An 18,211-nucleotide genomic window follows, 5' to 3' on the forward strand; every position below is an offset into this window, starting at 1 on the left:
TATCCATATAAAGCACTCTGGGCATCCATCCTAAAGACAAGAGTGACAACTGAGATACAAAGGAGTGGACTGTCCTGAATGTTCTGTTTGGCCATCCCCTACTTACTGACCACCATTCTGCATCCATCTCAGCTCCTCTAGAAGCTCCCTGAACTACAGCACTTGGACTCCTTGCCTTCTGGCTCCTGGTTGGGTTTTGTCAATGGGAGGTACTAGTGGTCAGAGGTCAGAAGTGGAGAACCATCGAGGTGTTGGCTCCCCTGGCGCCTCCCCACTGGTGGTGGTTTGGTGCTGGCTGCCCCTCTCCTGGAGCCCACGGGTCCTCTCCGGTGGACCAGAGCTGAAGCTGCAGCTCTCTTTTCATCCACTGCTTGCCCCTCCCACAGCTGAAGCCCTCCCAGGGATGACAGCCTCCCAGGATTGCTCGTTTGCTTCCCTCGAGTCTGCTCTATGAAAATTTAAAAAATAATAAAAAAAAAGATACAGGGAAAAAAAAATGCACTGAGTCCCGGGGCTGCAGCGCTGAGGCTCTGGGACTGCCAGGAGGGAGGTCCTGACCCTCAGGACCACTCTCAGGGGTGTGCCTTATGGCCAAACCTCCACGATCCTGTCATGTTTCCAAGCCTCCTGTCTAGTCCTCTGACACTGTAAACCACACAATATTCTCCCAATCAATTCGGAAGTTAGTTAGAATCCATTGCTGGGTCTTCCAACCAAGAATACTGACTGATACAACCTCCAATCTTTGTTTAATTTAACTGCTTTTCCTTAAACGTGTAATTTCTAGATACATTCTTTTTTTTAAAAAATTTCACATAGGTCATCCAAGTGATTACCTAGATTTCTGTGGGTTATATAGATGTGTCACCATTTTCTAGGATAAAATGTCTTTCACATCCCAAACTGACTTTTCAAGGAACTTTGGCAAAGATTAGTTGTTTTTTAGTTAGGAGTTCCTGAATCATATTAGCAGACAGAATTTTTTAATACAGAGAAAATTAATTGTACAAAAATAATTTTGTTCACTGTCAAGCTTTCTAACTATCAAATATCCTAGCTAAGCTTTCTTCCTAAAAAGCCTAGTATCCCAGTTAAGGAACTATATATAGGAGCTCAAATTTTCATCAGATTGATGAAATGTCAGCTCCTTCAGAGAATGGTTTTTCAGTAATTCATCTGGTAATTATTTGAATTTTTTTTAACTATGAGATTTCAAAATAAAAGAGCAAAGGAAATATTTAAATCCTTTTGCCATATTGTTTTGACAAAGCAACATATTTACTTAATAGAAGGTTTTCACCAGCAATTATAGTTTCCATTCAGGCCATTTCTTTTGTTCAAACTGTAATTAGTTTGGATTTGCTGTAGTTTACATGTCCTTTTCTAACTTCCTTACAAAGGAAATTGTGATTAGAATTTAGACCTTTCAAAATCATCCTTGAAACTCTCTGTCTCTTCCTAAGAGAAGAAATTCTGTTTAAAACTGATAAGTTGACTAGAAGCCTAACATGAATGCAAAGAGGTGAAAGATTTTCTCAAGGACACACAGCCGATCAGTATCACTGGGATTTGGATACAGGTCTTCTGCTCCAAGTTCATGTTCTGGTTACAGCAAACACTTGCTTCCTTAGTTGTCACCATTCTAGAATATTTTTCTGGAAGCAAACTCCTGAAACCTACCATTGTAGAGAAACATCCCAGTGCTTTCCTGCTCCTGGTGTAAATGCATTCAGTGATGTTGTGATCCTTCTGTGCCCACGTATGAGGGAACCCATGTTAGTGAATTCTGAGGCTGAGTTTTGCTGTTAATGTTAATGTTAAAATCAATTGAAGGGCTTCCCTGGTGTCACAGTGGTTAAGAATCCGCCTGCCAATGCAGGGGACACGGGTTCAAGCCCTGGTCTGGGAAGATCCCAAATGCCGCGGAGCAACTAAGCCCGTGCGCCACAACTACTGAGCCCACGTGCTGCAACTACTGAAGCCCACGTGCCTAGAGCCCGTGCTCTGCAACAAGAGAAGCCACCGCAATGAGAAGCCTGCACACTGCCAGGAAGAGTAGCCCCCGCTTGCCTCAACTAGAGAAAGCCCGCGTGCAGCAATGAAGACCCAATGCAGCCAAATAAATAAATAATAAAAAAATAAAATAAAATAAAATAACAAAAGAAGGAATAAATTTCAGTCTGCTGATAATTCACAAGAAGTTGAACTTTGGTATTTTCTCTTCCTTTTACCTTGCATCTGGAATAAATCATTAGGTAGCATGAAAAAGACCGCCAGTGCTCACCAAGTAGCGGGGATTCCTCTACTGGGTTGGGAGGGGAGTTGAAACATGGGAGCTGCCTGGGTCCCTGAGTCACTGCTTGGAGAAGAGCCAGGATCCACTTGGACTGTACCTGACGGTGATGTGAGCAAGAAAAACACCTTTCCTAATGGAAGTTCCGGAGATTTGGGGTTGTTTGTGACTGGTCGTCTGTGGCTTTGACAGGTGGACTCAGCAACACTGAGGCACCGCTTCATCCTTGCAGGGAGGTGGGACCAGGTGGCGGGGTTCTGCCAGTGCATTCGTGGGAGACGGATGGGTCACCTGGTCTAAAGACACCATCCCTGGAGAAGGCAGCTTATTGAGGGTTTCTCTCTAGGCTTTAGTGCCACAACTAAAGTTGAGTGCAACTCATGGCTATTGAACACATTTTCAACAGGGCAAGAGTGTTTCTAAAGGAACATAGAGGAGTCCTGCGTGGGACACCAGTACTGAGAACTCCTATCTGTTAAGTCGTGTCACCTCAGAAAAGGAATTTAGCTGTATCCTCACAAGTGTCAAAATCCTAAAACAACAGAGATATGGTATCTATTTCATACTTCTTTGAGAGACAATATAATATATGGCATATGGAAAAGGTAGATATTGTTGAGAGTAATAAAACAATTATACTATAATGAAGTCTGATTCATGTTGTAACCCTGCACCTGAGTGCTATATGATGCTGCTGTTTGGGGCAAAACAAGAATCATAGGCAAAAGTAATATTGTAGAAGCTGATAAAACGTGTGATAGTATGGAAGTTGACAGTCAAATGCATTGGTAAATCAGTGAGTCCCCTGAGGGTGTTATCCCTCTGGGGAGGAATTCTCATAAAGATTTAGACATGATTAGTGATAAATTCATCATGGTTCTTAATCACTCCACAGATATGTACCATAAAGTCCAGAAAGCTATAGATTAGAGAGGGAAAATAAGTGTAAAGTATTTCTAAAAACTTGAGAAAGTCTGCACTGCTATTACTGGATGGCACAGCTGCCTGCTTAAAGCCATACCAACACTTCACTGCTTACTTAAAATGTTTGGCATCTGTGCACTTTGGTTGTCTACCCGATTATACACTCTTGCAAGGCTAATAACCACCATCAAACGAGTAGTGATTGTTTTGTCATAGGAAGGCCTTGAGCACAAGTCAGGGAGGTGAGCTATGCAGGGAGTTCATTCCAGCAGCCCTGCACTTGGCCTGAGATGTTTTGCTGAATAAGAAATTTGTGTTTATTGAACTGACCTCTGGTCAAGGAGGGAAATCTACCGATTAGTGATGCTGTTCTGAAGCCATGGGTCTGAGGCAAGTTTCAGATGGTGAACACTAGATCATCAGCGTTGTTTATTGATGAAAGTGTCTTGATGACACTCTGGAAGGCTCTGCCACGGGGGCTGGTTGCATAACAAGAATGTGCCCACATGCCCAGCTGTGGATAAGAAGCCCTGTTGAGACTCCGTCTTGCGATCTCTGGTTCTGAGGTGTCCTGTTCTCACCTGGGTGGTTCCTGACCTGAGAAAATGCATGTCTTGGAGTAGCCCTAGAGAGGTCAGTCACCCTGGCACTCACCCTCCCTTGTGCTCCATACTCCTTGCTGTCAGGCAGCCTCTGGCTCGGATGCACGTCCACACTTCAATGCTGTTGCTGTGTTGAATCCTTTTCCTATGACAAACTGAATATTTGTGAGCGTGGCCAGTTTGGGCCCTGTGAATCTTCTTTAGTAATAGGATCCTGTCTAACTGCCATGCTGAGAGCAGTTTTTGTCTCCCCATGGTCTGGTAAGTTGCCTAGCCTGTGGGATACATCCCCTAAATATGAAATGATGAAAAGTTCTACATGCCCTTCCTTGGTAGGGAAAAAGCCAACATGATTTAATTAGATAGCAATTGAATCAGGTCACATTGGTTATGCATAAAATATGAATTGTCATCTTCAAAGGAAATCTATAAACACTAATGGAAAGAAAGAACAACCCCAAGATCTGTTCAGGAATAGTGGTTCATCATCTGTCCTTAATATTAATAACTAATATTTATTGAGTACCTACTCTGTGCCAGGCACTGGACCAAGGGCTTAATATTTATTTTTTCATTCATTCCTTTTATCCAGCAGATATTTGTGGAGCACCTATGTGATGGCAAATAATGTTTTAGATCCTGGGGACACACCTCATTTATTCATCTCAGCCACCCTGTGAGTTGAGTACATTTCCTTTTACAGATAAAAAATAAACAGGCTTCACTGGTGTAAATAAGGTTGGTATAATAGAAAAACTCCAGAAATGTAGTTCTAGCCCTGATTTTTGTCAGCCTTTCAAAACTATGCTTAGTCTCCACAAGCCACAGTGCCCTCCCTTGGAAAATGGTCACGATAATGTTCTCCTGCCTATCTCACAAGGGAAATGGCTAAGGACCAAAGGAGATAATGTAGATTAAAGTGCTTTTCATGCCACAGACTGTTATATAAAGGCATTGTTGTTGCATGCCTAAGGAGTACTTTTGCAACACAAAATTAGGAACATATTTCAGAAATTTTTCTCATTGTCTGCTTTCCCTCCTTGAGAATCATTTGAAGTCTATTTGAAGGAAGAAGCACAAAGATGCCTCTTCTAAGAAGAATAGTTTCAAGTCTCAGAGACAAAGTCTTTATTATTTCAAGGCAGATGGTGCATAGCCGCAGAGCCAGGCCAAGGGTCGCATTCCTCCCAACACACAGACAACCAAAGCTCTTGAATAGGACCTTGTTCATTACCCATGTAGTTTGAGTTTGCATTTTGACCTTAAAAATCGTAAGTCATGGTGGTAGGTTTTGACCAAGGTGACTCTGCTCAAAGGCAGAAAAATGGATTTAATGACCTTCTATATCCTGTTCCTCCAGAATTCTGTTGTCTATAAAATGCTTTCTAAAATAATCATAGCAACACAACCACCAGGACTAAAATGATTTTCAAAAATGTAAAATGATTGTGTGCACATTTTAAGCACGTAAAGTTTTCATTTGACTCTTTTCCAACATATTGACTTTAATTTAGAAACAAAAAGATAAACAATTTTTTAAATTTAAAATAAGACTTCCAAGTTACACAGCAGCTTGAAACCTATACAATAGCAACTACCGGGTCATTAAAAGTCAGATGGTCCCTGGTCATGAATGTCATGAGAAAGTCTGCCTTTGTGATGGACTGTCTTCAAGAGCTATCACTAAGCACAGAAAATGGGTAAACAGCTTTGAGTTACAGACGACTTTGTCATCAGGACAAAACTTCATTAACGAGGCAGAACGTACCGTTTTCAAAATATTTCAGGTCTCTGCATGAAGTTCCGGAAATCTGGCCAGAGAACAAAGGAACAAAGTGACAGGAAAGGAGCTAGTCAGTCATCCATACTATTGTGATTACGCAGTCTCATCTGTGTTTCACTCCATTTTCCAGTGCCTCGTTGGAACTCAAGCAGTGAGCAGCTGAGAAAGCAAACATTCCCTGTGTATGGAATAGGAATTGAAACCTAATAGCTGGCACTACCTGCTATAGGATTCTTATGGGTTGAATTGTTTCCCTCCTAACCCCCAGGACTTAACAATGGGACCTTCTTTGGAAATAGAGTTTCTACAGAGGTAGATAAGTTAAAATAACGTCATTAAGGTCGGCCCTAATTCAATATGACTGATGTCCTTATAAAAAGGGGAAATTTGGTCCCAGAGACAGGCATATAGGGAGAACTGTGTGAAGATTAGAGTTATGTTGTCACAAGCCAAGAAAAGCCTGGGGCTACCAGAAGCTGGAAGAGGCAAGAAAATATCCTTCCCTCACAGTTTCAGAAGGAGCACAGCCCTGCCGCCAGCTTGATTTCAGACTTCTAGCCTCCAGAACCATGAGACAACAAGCTTCTGTTGTTTTAAGCCATACAACTTTGTACAGCAACGCTAGGAGACTAATACGAGGATCTTTCTAAAGAAACCAATTTAGTGCAGTCATTAAGAGGGTGGGCTTCAAAGTCAGTCATTCCTTCAGCCAATGTTTTCTGACTTGGCTGCCTTAGGTGCTGAGAACTTGGGGACGTGAAGAGAGGCAGTGTCCAGCATTCCTGGAGCTCACATCCAGGCAGAGGAAGAGAGAAAAATGAACAAGTAGACACACACATAAAGTGAGCTCAGAGCTGGTAAATGCTACAAACAAACAAGTAGGACAATGGGTGATGTAGTAAAATGTGGGAGGGAGAATGGTAATTAGAGAAGCCAAGACACTGAGTAGATTGGACTTTAAATATTGTCTGCCCACTGTAACAGAAGAGAAACCAGAACATATGGGCACAGAGGCAGACACATCAAGAAGATACAATTGGGATCAAATCTTGACTCCATCATTGAGCTAGATGGCCTTGAGAATATAACTTAATCTCTGTTTTATTTTTCTTACTTGTGAAATAGAAATAATAATATTTATCACCATCAATTTGCTATGAAGCATGCATGAGGTATCACATGAAAATTTTTAGCAAAAGAGCTGATCCCTTATAAGCAGCAAATACATAATAATGATAACGCCTATAGTAATGCATATGTAATAATAAACTTATATACCAGGCCAGGCCAAGTATACAGAAACGTGAGGACAAATACAGAGATACTTTTGGTGTCTAGTAAAGTTGTTTAATTTGCAGTTTTTATATCCATAAAGCCAAAGGGACCTGTCAAGATAAACACCTTTTTAAAGTCTTTCTTCAGTAAAAATATTTTTGGAGGTTTTTTGTTCAAAAAGTCTTTGAGATGTGTCAGGTTTGTTGTTCTTCTGTGAAGCACATACATTGGATGTTGCGGGTGAAGGAGTATCTCCGTGGCTTCTGGTCACTCCCGGCGCCGCCCCGTCCTGTGCTCACTCCTCTGCAAGGCCTCCACTATCTGGTATCTTGTAACTCAGGTTGGATTATAGTCCCTTTTGCCCCACTGGGGTGGGGGGTGGCGGGCATGGGGATGAACCAAACAGCTCAAAGAGACGAGACAGGAAGAAAGAAAGACCTCACAGACAGGTTGTTGGCTTTTGAGGAGTGAATTTCTCTCTTCTCCTTGAAGGAGAAAAAGCTTTTCTCACTGGCACATTTAAAGTTTCCCATTTCAGGGGAGGTACCAATTCTGGACAAGAGTCACTGCAACACAGTATCCTAAGAAAACCTGAACTTTTCCAACTGGAGATGGGAAATTTATTATTGGCCACTGCCGGGTCTGTCTGGTATTTCAAAGAAATATTGCGTGCTGCAAATAGGAGCTGGAAGTAAATTATTAAACCCCAAACCTCTGATTGTTAGGCGCTTTTGTCATTGTAAGAGACTAAATATGGGGGCGGAAGATGCACAGCTCAAAACAATTGTACAATTTAAAATGTCACAATTAAATGTGGGAGCTACTCTCCCTCCCCTGCCTCCACCAAGAAAGTGAGTCTTCCACTAATTAGCAACGTAACCCCTGGCAATTCACTTTATCTCTGTGTCTCAGATGCTTCATGTGTAAAACAAAGCAGGTGAACTGATAATATCTAAGATCTCTTTTAGCTTTGAAATTCTCTTCTACATTTTCTACCTATACAGGTCACTGCAATCAGACAGAAAACTTAAATTTTAAGTTCCAAAGTCTTCCAATAATGTTCAATACAGGGAATTTAAATAAAATAAGATGCAGTAAAAACACATGTAAAAATGAATGACTCTGAGATTTCAAGGTCGACTTCACTAATTGCTGGACGAAAGTTATAGTGAAAAATAAAGAAGCAAAGATCAAGGCTAAAAAAGAAAAAAGAGTAGGTGGCAGAATATATAATTGTACAGAAGGTTTGAGAATATGCAGACTAAAGAACAAGTTTAATATGAAAATGTCCAAAGAAAGAGTCTGAAAGGGGTAATTGAAGGTCAAGATTAAGCCAGAGAACCTACAAATGAAGAAGCCATAAATATACAGAACAGGAAGAAATATGGGGCATATAAATCCATTAAAATGCTTATTTAAACAAATGAAGGCTATAAAACTTGGGATGACTAAAAGAAGGAGTAAGGGGGCTTTCCTGGTGGCACAGTGGTTGAGAGCCCGCCTGCCGATGCAGGGGACACGGGTTCGTGCCCCGGTCCGGGAGGATCCCACATGCCACGGAGCAGCTGGGCCCGTGAGCCGTGGCCGCTGAGCCTGCGCGTCCGGAGCCTGTGCTCCGCAACGGGAGAGGCCGCAACAGTGAGAGGCCTGTGTACCGCAAAAAAAAAAAAAAAAAAAAGATGTGGCACATATATACAATGGAATATTACTCAGCCATAAAAAGAATGAAATAATGCCATTTGCAGCAACATGGATGGACCTGGAGATTATCATACTAAGTGAAGTAAGTCAGACAAAAGACAAATACCGTATGATATCACTTACATGTAGAATTTAAAATACGATACAAATGAACTTATTTACAAAAAAGAAATGGACTCACAGACATAGAAAACAAGCTTATGGTCACCAAAGGGGAAAGGGGGGCAGGGAGGGATAAATTAAGAGTTTGGAATTAACAGGTACACACTACCATATATGAAATAGATAATCAACAAGGTCCTACTGTATATCACAGAGGAGTATACTCAATAACTTGTAGTAAACTATGATGGAAAATAATTTTTAAAAAATGATAGTGTCTACCTCATAGGGCATTTTTAGGACTCATAGGTAAGGTGTGTGTACCTATAATGAGGAAGGGCTCAGAGGTCTTAGAAGATGCTCTGATGGGCTAACTTTGCTGTCGTTACCCTGAGCTGGAGATGAAGACTAGCTTGGCCGAGGATGGAAAATCATTTTTAAGGGAGGAGGGCAGGAGAGACGCAAGGTGAGGCAGGAAACAAGACCTGGAACTGCAGGGAAGACGGGAGAGGGGACTGCAAGTCACACAGCAGAGCACAGGCAAGTGGGTGCTGGGGACGGGCTGTGGAAGCTGCCCAGAGGGACCAAGGCCTCCTGACCGGGACAGTTGTGGACACAAGGACACAAGGGGGAGGGGACGGGTGGGGAGAAGAGAAGTCAGAGGTGCTGGCATGTGGAGCTAAAATGAGAGACGGGGTCAACCTCCCAGGTGGAGCTTTGGGACCAAACAAGAAGAGTGCGAGAGAGGAGGGGGTCATGGGGCAGCAGTGAGGGGGAGGGTCCGGGTGGGGAGGGGAGGGGAGAGACAGCAAGCGGGGGGGCGCGCGGGGGGCTGGGGGGCCAGGGAAGGGACAAAGGGCAGCGCCATCCAGAGGCCAAGAAGGCGGCTGGAAGGGTTCCCACGCGGTAGGTGGACGCCCAGCAGCAGATCGCGCCCCGCGCCCCGCGTGTGCGAAGCCAAGAGCCCCCGAGGTCTGAACTCTCCTGCTTGGTGAACAGAGGGTTGACGGGGGATGGATTTCTCAGGCTCTCTGCTCAAGTGAAGAGCCGTGCAGAATCAGAGAGGTAGGGAGGAACCAGGCTGGGGGATTGCAGACAACTTTAAAAGGAGACAGTGAGCGAAGAACACGGTGTTTTTCAGAATATTTAACGTGAAAGGAATTTGTGTAACAGCGTCAAGGACTAGCAAAATCGCAGAAAGGCGATCCCTAACCACAGGTAGTGGAAAAACAGAGCAGCCTAAGGTAATGGGCATGAGAGCACAATCAGCAGAGACAGCCGATGGATGGACGGTGGATGGACGAGGGGTCCTTTCCCTCAGGTGTCTCTGCGGGAAACATTCTGCTTCTTAGAAACGGAGCCGAATCCACCAAAGCCAGAGAGGTCAGAGAGCCAGGACCCTGGGTGCCATGGAAACCAAGGGAGTCCTTTTTGGAGAGTATAAATATACATTTAAATAGCTTGGGGATTTGGGTTAACTGCTTGTGATTTCCCATGGACTGGACACAAAATTACATTCTCATGTCCATGTATTAACCTTGCACCTTACTCGTTAAGTTTGCTTCTCACTCTGAGGGGCCTGGTGTGCAACTGTTCCTATATGTGAAGTGCACTTGAGGCTCCATATTCAGAGAGCTTAGGAAAAATGAAGTTTAACTGAGCAAAAAAAAAAAAAAAAAAAAAAAAGCCTGGAACGGTTGTGGTGTGTTGGCAGTGATCAAAATTCACCGTTTCTTTATCTTCAGGATCTACTTCACTGAAAAATTGCTCCAGGCAAAACTGAGCTTCATCTAAGGGCTCGGCATTTCATGGAAGCACATTTAAAGGACAACAGTTTAGAAAAATCTCTCAGCAGATAATCATTCAGATCATCTAGTGGGCTTGGGCCTTTCACAACGAACAGAAAATTTCTCCAAAGAAAGTTTTCTCAGGAAAAGATAATTTCTTTTTTATGGATGATGATGTTATTAACAAAATGTTTTGTGTTCAAGAATGAAAACCTTGGACTTAACAAAATCCCTTTGGATTCTACCCCAGGAAGTCTGACTGCATCTTGATGTAACATTTCCCGAGCATATCTGACCCACAGAGCTGGCCAGACATAGCTCAATATCACAGAGTTTCTGAATTTGCTTCTTCCCTTACGTCACACAGCATCCGAAAGACAATAGTCGGCCCTAAGCAGACTCCTTCTTTCACTATAAAACAAAGACAATAGGGTGTCTGAATTCTGGAACCCAGGAGAGTTGCTTGGCTGCGAACCAAGATCATTATTTCGTATGATAACCATTTTTGTACAGAGCTTGATCATTTACAAATCATTTCAATAGAAATCATGTCTTCACCTCTCGAATCATCCAGAGAGGGAGCTCTTACCCTCATTTTCTAGGTGAGAAAACCATGGCTCACATAAGGTTGTTCAATTAGCGAGTGATTCAGAATACAAGTGTATTCTGCCGCGGCGCCATGCGTTTTCCACGCCTTAATTCATTCACTTGTCCATTCATTTATTCCACAGACGTTTGTGGAGTGTGAAAAAGGGGAATGCTCAAAGGCATGTCTTGGCCACAACTCTAGGAGCTCCTTCCAGACAAGGAGTTTGAATTTTCTTGGTCGTAGTCCTCCAAAAATAACCCCTCCCATCTCCGGCAAAATAAATGATAGCCTGTTAACAGTGGCAGGATAATTCCAGGGCTGGTTTACTAAAAAACAGAATGGAAATAAATACAGTCTATGCTATGTAATATTTTCTGGGTTTCTAAAGTGATTTAGGGTAGATGATGGAATCAAAAAGCTGCAGAGACTGAGAAATTTGTAGGGAAGACAGCACGAAGGGAAAGGCAGGGACGGGCTGGCAGAAAGAATCTGAAGCTCTGTGGTTTCACAGTGATTTTTTTTCTGCCTGGATCCATGTCTGGTCAGGAAAAGAGTGGGCATTTCTCTGAATCTATAAAATTGATAACTAATCTGAAGTTTAAAATGGAAACCATCACAGAAATATTCAGGCCACGTGGTTGACATAGACTTGTGGTTGACTCTCCAGAGATGAATTAAACATTGAACCCGTGGACTTCTTTTTGGACAGATCTTTAGAAGTTCTCCACCGTCTTTAGACTCATGGGCATTAATATAATGAAGCCTGTGATTTTAATATGTTTAGAATTAAAACCATGCTAATGTTCTACAAGAACTGTGGGTTCTCAAAATTTTCATGTGCATTCTCCATACTACAGTGATTATAATAAGAACCACTCCATTTTATTCTGTTTGTTTTTCAGCTAAGCTTTGGAGTGACAAACATACCTGTTATCATGAGGGCTAATGGCTCAAGGAGAAACCCTTTCATGACGACCCTTCCTTCTCCCCGCTGCTCTTCAACACCCCCCACCCCCAACCAACTGGGTCACAGTAAATCTGACAGGAATGAAGTTAGAGGCAAGGATTAGGCTTACTCACAGAATAAAATATCTGTGACTTTTGTTCACACCTTCTTGATTTCAGTGGAAATTAAGAGCCTTGGAAGGTAAGACAAGGATACACAGCTAGCTAACATCAGAGCCCAGGGTTCCAAGGTCCTAATTTAAGATCAATGCATGCTGTTCAGGATTCTGTAGCTTATATGTAGAAAATGGAAACACACATCTGTTCCAGACACTCAGTTGATCTTACTATATACAAAGCACTGTGCTAGCCTCTGAGAAAATACAAATTACCTGTAAGATTCTGCAGCTGGATTCAGAGAGCTTGTAGCTGTTTGGAGGTGGCTGATGGGAAGGGGATGGGGACATGTTCCCAAATGTTTCTAAAAGGGGACAGTTTAAGATCAGCATCATATGAATGGATAAAGAAGATGTGGCACAGATATACAATGGAATATTACTCAGCCATAAAAAGAAATGAAATTGAGTTATTTGTAGTGAGGGGGATGGACCTAGAGTCTGTCATACAGAGTGAAGTAAGTCAGAAGGGAAAAAACAAATGACCTTGAGAGGGTCGTCTTATCACAGTTTGTTCATGTAAGCAGAACTCAAAAATGAAAACAGGCTACGGGAAAAGAATATTTTAGTTTACAAAAAAAAAGTCAGCACTAAAAAGAAAATCAATTCAGTATTTATTGGTGCATTATTCCTCAAATTATCTCAGAATACAAACACTCTTAATTTTCAGTCAAATGGAAACATGCTCCAGCTGGCATGTGTCACAGTTTTGTGTGCAGTTACAGGAAGAATGGCAGAGCCCTCTTCTCTGTATACTGATGGAAAACACATCATTTTATGAATTTTCCCCTCACTGTCCCTGTATCATAATCTCTTCTCCATGGCAATGTAATGCCTGGCTCCATCCTCCTTGAAATGATGTCTAATTTAGACCTGATCATTGCAGGATAAACATAAGTATAAATAGCCACCATATGACAAAGTGTCATCTTTATGGAAGATAAAAAATGTTGTAAGACACGGAAGGTATGGCAGGTGCAAGAAAGCATTAATTTAGTCGGCAGTGACAAGCAACTGTACACCATGTTCTGTATTAGCAGTGCCATTTTTAGTGTTATTCCAACATCTGCATATATTAATTTTTTTCCTAACAAATGTCACCTTGTATTATTTATAAAATAATGTCAGTGTTAGAACTCTTCAAAAGTATTAATTGTTCTGTGGCTTATGTGCTAAATTTTACTTACTAATTTTAAGAATACCCTATTCTCTTTTATTAATCCAAAATTTGTAAATTTGAATACTAATTGCTGTTAACACTCAGGAATATAAATATGTTTAGTGTGGGTTTCCTTTTTGGTTAACCATAAATCCGGAGCCCAGTTCCCAGCACAGAAGGAGAGAAGTGAGGTAGTTTGTCAGAGTGCCATGTCCCTGGATCCTGTGGTATACACTATACCCCTGGACTATACTGCCTCTCTCCACCTGCAGATACCTTTTACAGGCACATTCCTTTCAAAGCTGCTGTTTCCATTTTTCTCTTCCCGCCAGTTTCTTCCCCTTTCTTCCTGTAGAGCCCTTGAGGAAAGGGCGAAAGTTTGACCAGATGGATACACTGGTGGATAGCCGTTGTATTTCTCTTCCCAGGGTCCATTTCCGGTCTCTGGTAATAGATTCCTCCTTCTAATGGAAATCCACTCTATGAGGGTCAAGGCAAACTGCCCTTCCCCAGCCCCTCCCTGCCAGCACACACATGGGGCTGGATGGGGGGCACATAAACCAGGTCTGGCCAGTTGGAGTATCACATCCCCCAGTAACAGTGATTGATGCAGGGATGAGGCAGTTGGAATCCCTTCCTTGGATGTGTGGGTGCTGGAAAAGAGAGGGTCCCTCTGTTCCTTGGGTATCATGAGCGATAAGGACCATGGAGCTGCCAGTACCACAGAGATTTCCCGAAAATGAAGGCAACACAGAAGAACAAAGATATGAGGAGCAAAACAAAGCCCTGACATCATCATCTGAGTGTTGAATCCATTCATGTCTATCATCTGAGACACTCAGCATCCCTGAGCTACATGGCAAACAAAGCTCCCTGTGCCTTATGCACCAGCTGCAGTGGTTGCTTCAGGTTACAAAGTAACCAGGTCAGTCCTTTCCTGTTCCCAGTACAAACCCTCACTTACAGAAGGGATCAACCAGTGAGGATAAGGCAATTCGTTTCTCAGGAATGAATACCTTCTAAGTTTGGAGAAGGAAACAAAGCCCTTGGACTGGGCCTCTCATGATGCTGGAAGACAAAACCCTGTTTTCATCATGCTGGAATACTCAGACCCCTCCCCAGGACGTAGCTGTGTCCACGTTTTGTTTTGCAACGACTGATGGGAAGGAGGTGACAGTAGATGTGAGTCGTGTCCTCACTACCTGCTAGATACCATGTGTCCAGATTTGTCACGTGGTGATGTGATGCAGCCCACGGGGATCTCAGAGTTGTACGACTTTAGAATTGGAAGAAACCATAGAAATAATGGAATACGATGTGTTTGCAGTGAAGCTAATGGAGAATAATAATTATTGTATTAACTAACACTTGCTGAGTATTGACTGCAGTATTGTATGAGCCCAATAATTCCAGGTGGTAGATACTCTTTTTGTCAATGTCTTACAGAGGATGCTGCAGTGCAGAAAAGATAACATCTTGCACAAGACCACACAAATCTCACCTGGAGCTGGGATTTAAAGCCAGGTAATCCAATTCCCAAGTCTGTACCAGTTTTTATCCTCCTACTTGCATCTGTTGCAACTTACCAACCTCCCGTGAACTCTGACCCTAAAAGAGTCCATCGCTTTGCATGTAATAATCACATTTTCCCCCCCTGCCACTTACTAACATGTGACATTGGCAAATTTTCGTAACATCTCTGTTTCACACAACTAACTCATAGACTTGTTGAGAGTATCAACTCAGGACCTGTAAAGCACTTAGTATAGCAAAAAATGTAAGGTTTTATAATGATTAATACTATATATTGCCATAGAAGCATTGTTCTTTTTAAATCAAAAATTAACTGATCTTTTCCTTTAGTAACTCTCAGGCTTTTTTTTTTTTTTTTTGACACGAAGCTTGTAGGATCTTAGCTCTCTCACCAGGGATGAAACCCCAGCAGTGAAAGCGCCACTGACCACTGGACCACCAGGGAATTCCCCATCTCTCAGGCTTAAACTGCATATTTTCAGCCTGAATTTCAGGTTGAGGTGCGTTATGTCATAGAAATATCAAGTTTTACTGGTAATTTCAAGAACATAGGAAATCTACAACTGTGATAGAGAGACAGCTGAGACTTCAGTGTGCTTCACTGGTCCTTCTTTTTACATCAGACGTGGACTCTCTTCCCCTAAAGAATATTATTATTTAGATCACCTCGAACAGCATGGAAAGTGTACAAATTATGAAACATATCCATTTTATACCCCACCCCAAACCATAAACCTATAGATTATAGGTTTATTCCAAGTAATCCTCTAGCCAGGGACATCCTGCTAAGGGCATTCTGTAGATAAGGTCTCTTCCACGGAGCAAACATCATTAGTTAGCAGAGGTCCAGAGGTCCCGCAGAGAAGAAGGACATTAGGCAGTCACGTGGCTTCATCCTCCCCACCCCCTCCACACGGGCAGTGAATTGACTGCAGACCAGCTATTTCAACTCTGTACTCCCCAGTTCCACTAAAGATATTAAAAGCAACTACATTAGACCCTGTCGTTTGGTCTGTGTTTTATATACATCTTTATAGCACACCTCATAATGATCCACGTCTCATCCTCTGGTATAATCCCAAGACTATACTGTTCCTAAATTATTTGATTTCCAACATATTGGCTTCCTTGACTATTTGAAACTCAAATAAGTCACATATCATTTAGTAGTTGCCATGTTAATTATCTCCAATTATTGGAATACTGTTATTTTAAATTTTCTAGTAGTTTTAAGTGTATCGTAAATACATGGATAGAGCAATTGTAAAAATACATCTAGGTTGACGGATAGATAGACCTTTCAGAATAGGCTACATTCCACTAATTTGTGCCTTCAGTGCAATACATCATAATTAATTCTTTAGTTGCTTGTTTTTCTTAGACTGTAAGCCTCAAAAGTGTATCTGTTTTGTTTACCTGTCTATCCAGAATCTAATATGACTCCCATAAAGCTGAATGAACAGCCTTTCAAGAACCAGTTACTGAAAAAAATTAATTATCATGTTCATTTGTTCTTGTTATCACTGGTTTCCACAAACATGGACACTGTCTGCCAAAATGTGTAGTGCTGTAAAGTAATTACTGAGAGGAAAAGATGTCATAATGCCTACAACTTGCTGCATATTGAGTTTTCCCTCCAGTCAAGTATATTAACAATTTCCTTAAAAAATAAATTTCTAATCATGTTCAGCATATTCCAACATTTTTACAACCAAATATATATCATCCAGCCCAAGGAAAAGACCTTGTTTCAAATGAAAAACTATTTTCTTCCATAGACTTTTTCCAATTCTATTTGGAAGGATCCATGAAAAATGGAGTCTTAACACATACTTGAGCTCCAATCACTAATGAAAAATTGAGTTAGCAATTAAAGATAAATAGTAGTAAGAAATTTGCAGTTTTAAATGAGAATAGGACTTGCTAGTGTGTTCTCCCTAATTAGTAAAAGGAGTTCCCCTTTTCACTTCCCTTTCCTAAGTTTTTGCTTTTATTTACAAAAAATCTTTCTTTTGTCAAGATACTGTTTTTTAAATTGTTCTATGTGTGTTCAAATACCCTGAGGTTTAGAAACAATTCATGGCAGTGACGTGGTTGTATTTTATTGGGAGCAGGGCGGAAGTCTGCTTGTGTTTCCAGAAGAGTTTGATTTTTTCATGTTCTTATTGGTGGGACAGTTTGATTTTGAATTTTGCATATTTTTAATAGTGAAAAAGTGGCTTTTCATAGGGAAGGTAGTATGTACCATCGATTCTGGGATCTTGGTAGCGTTACTCTGGAAACAAGTGCATTTTCCTAAGTGATTGATAGGTTTGGGAATTTAAATCATACATGGTTTAGATTCCTACATGTTCCGTTCCTTTCCATTAATCATCTACAACATTGTCATGGATGGAAAATTAAGGCAACAGTTTATATTTTTGAGAAACAGTGAGCATCATTCTTGCCAAAGTGCAGCATCATCGAAGCCATTAAAGAATAAATGACTGATTGAGCACAGTAATGGACTGATGTGATTTTAGGTGCAGTTTTTATTTTATTGCAAGGCACACAATCATATATACAATGCAAAATTATCACCTTCTAAGTACAAGATATAAAGAATATACATTAGAGTAAAGACTATATGGATATGCTTCTGGTTCAGAGAAGAAAACTGCCTTAGGGCAAGCAGGTTCATGCCCCTTTGGGAAGAGTTTTTTTTTTTTTTTACATCTTTATTTGAGTATAATTGCTTAACAATGGTGTGTTAGTTTCTGCTTTATAACAAAATGAATCAGTTATACATATACATATGTTCCCGTATCCCTTCCCTCTTGCGTCTCCCTCCCACCCTCCCTATCCCACCCCTCGGGAAGAGATTTTCATATTTATGCTGAATCTTCCAGGCAGCTCTTGTGTAGAAAATAAATCTCACTGAGTGCACATACAATCTTGTCACAGTTTTCTCCTTAAAAAGCTCTAATTTAAAGCCAGACAATGTATTCCTTTTATTCCAGTTATTCTTCTTATGTCCCAGTACTAGATGAAACACCTATCAATTGCCTGATAACAGTTATACGGATTTAAGAACTTTATTTCTCAGTAATGCATCATAGAATGAAACCATTTTCTTCACACACTGTGCATGCACACAGTATCCACACATGCACACACACACACAATGCACGCACACATACACTCAACTCTCACACACACGCATACACATCTTTGACAAAGAAGTATATTTGTGTAAGAGATATTTTTCCTAACATACATGATTCACTTTAACTTCCTTTAAAGTACTGCCCTAAAATGACCCTAAAATGACATAGCCATCCTCTCCTCTTCTGGTGTGGGGAC

This window comes from Mesoplodon densirostris, chromosome 13, assembly GCF_025265405.1.
Source record: "Mesoplodon densirostris isolate mMesDen1 chromosome 13, mMesDen1 primary haplotype, whole genome shotgun sequence".
NCBI lineage: Eukaryota > Metazoa > Chordata > Mammalia > Artiodactyla > Ziphiidae > Mesoplodon > Mesoplodon densirostris.